Here is a 1,857-nt window from a genome sequence, read left to right as displayed (position 1 = left end):
GTCTGGGCGGAGCTGATGAAAGGAGATACAGATGGGTAACTCGTGATACTGTAGGGAATAATGCTTATCAGGATGGATTATGAGGGTTGGAAATGCAAAGGTAGAAGTTTTGTAACAAGGAAGGGAGTGATTAATTCTCCAGGATAGGAGTGGAGGCCTCTGGTGAAAATCAGACCTTGTCCTGGGGACAGTAATTTAAAGCATAGGATATGATGGATGTCTTTTGGATTTTATTAGAGTAGTTAATAATCTCATATTTTGGTATTTTAATCTACTTTTTAACATTGGCAGAATCTTTTAAAGACTATTATATCTTGTTTTAAAGATACACTTAGCTGAAATTCAAAAATTCCTTACATTCTACTTTGGTTTGTTTTTCTTCTATTAAAACTTAAGAATAATTTTTTTCCTGAAAATGGATCAAAGACAAACACAGCTTTGATGCACAAAGTCTTATCTGTTTGATTACTGTAGTTGTTAACTCTAGTCAGAAAAAGGACTAATATGTTTGGGGCACTAGGAAGCAGTCAGATACCTCCTAGACACCGAAGTTACTTCTAGGAAATGACTACACTACTGAGGAAACTTTGAGAAAAGTTCAACATAAATTAGCAAGAGTGTTTTTTCAGCTTCAAGAAGTGTATCTTCATGGGAATGAGTTGGCAGGATGAAAAGGGATTCTCTGTAAACCTCCTCAGAGAAAATGAGGTTCCCATCTGATTTATTTATTTTTTAATTATGACCAACTGTGATTACTTGGGGCCAATTCTCAGTGTTGGGAATGAAGGGTACCAGCCTAGCTATAAAGGGCATGACCTTTGACTGAAAAATTCCCCCCACTGCTGGCGACAGCATCTGCAAGTACTGAGAAACTATGACCACGTGACAAGATGGACAAAAATCCAACCCCGAGGCTCTCTTCAGGATTGCAAGCCATGGACCCTGAGGGCCAAGGAAGTGACCTCCTGAAGTCCCGGGTTCATTGGTTTTTGCGTACTCACTGGATGGCCACCTCTGTACAATACCTTCTAGTCTCATATTGTTCATTCTGTACTTGTTCTTTATGTTTCTAACTCCAGTAATTGTAGCTTCTGGGAAAATGGTTTCTTTTGATGTACACTTTGCCTCTCTTAAAGGCGCCACTGTAAATGTCACTGCCTTGAAGGTATTAGCAATGCATGGGGCCTGGGAACAAATCTTTTTGAGGAACAGGCTATAGCCACCTGGGATGAATGTCAGAACTGCTCCCTATCTAACTATTCAGTTATGTTTGATATTAACTTGAAGCATGAGCTCTTGATGTCCGTGTACAACAATGGGACCGAAACCCCCTCTAGGGTTGAGGCAGTAAAGCTTCCTCAAATGACTCAGGAAGAACAGGAACAAGCGTATTGGGATTATGAGGAGAAGTTCTGGAGAAAAACTTCTCAGGATTTACAAATGAAATGGAATGGTAAATTCTGGGAATACTAGATTAAGGGACAATGGTGGCAGCCCCTTCAAACCACCCCCGGGTATAATCAGCTTGATCCAGATGCTCTTCTTCACCCTGAAGGAATGTGAAGGTGAGACCTTGCCTACTTGGGAAGGTTGAGATTCGTCTCTCACCTTCCCTGGGACTGTAGCAAGAAAGGATTACTAGCTTAACAAATAAAGCTAAATATTTGAAATCTTGTTCAAATGCATGTATTTGCAAAGCAGAGAAAAAACAGCTTAAATCCCTTCAGAAACTATAAATTAACCTTTATATGAGCTTTTAAGTCTTTCACCTTTACCCACTAGTGATTAAGTGTCAAAAGTATGTTAGACGTCCTTGAGTAACTGCAAGTCACTGCCCTAGGTCATGAAGGCCTAAAC

The sequence above is a fragment of the Chrysochloris asiatica genome, unplaced genomic scaffold (genome assembly GCF_000296735.1).
Source record: "Chrysochloris asiatica unplaced genomic scaffold, ChrAsi1.0 scaffold00120, whole genome shotgun sequence".
Lineage (NCBI taxonomy): Eukaryota > Metazoa > Chordata > Mammalia > Afrosoricida > Chrysochloridae > Chrysochloris > Chrysochloris asiatica.
The sequence above is the reverse complement of the archived record's forward strand: the minus strand, read 5'-3'. Positions refer to the sequence as shown.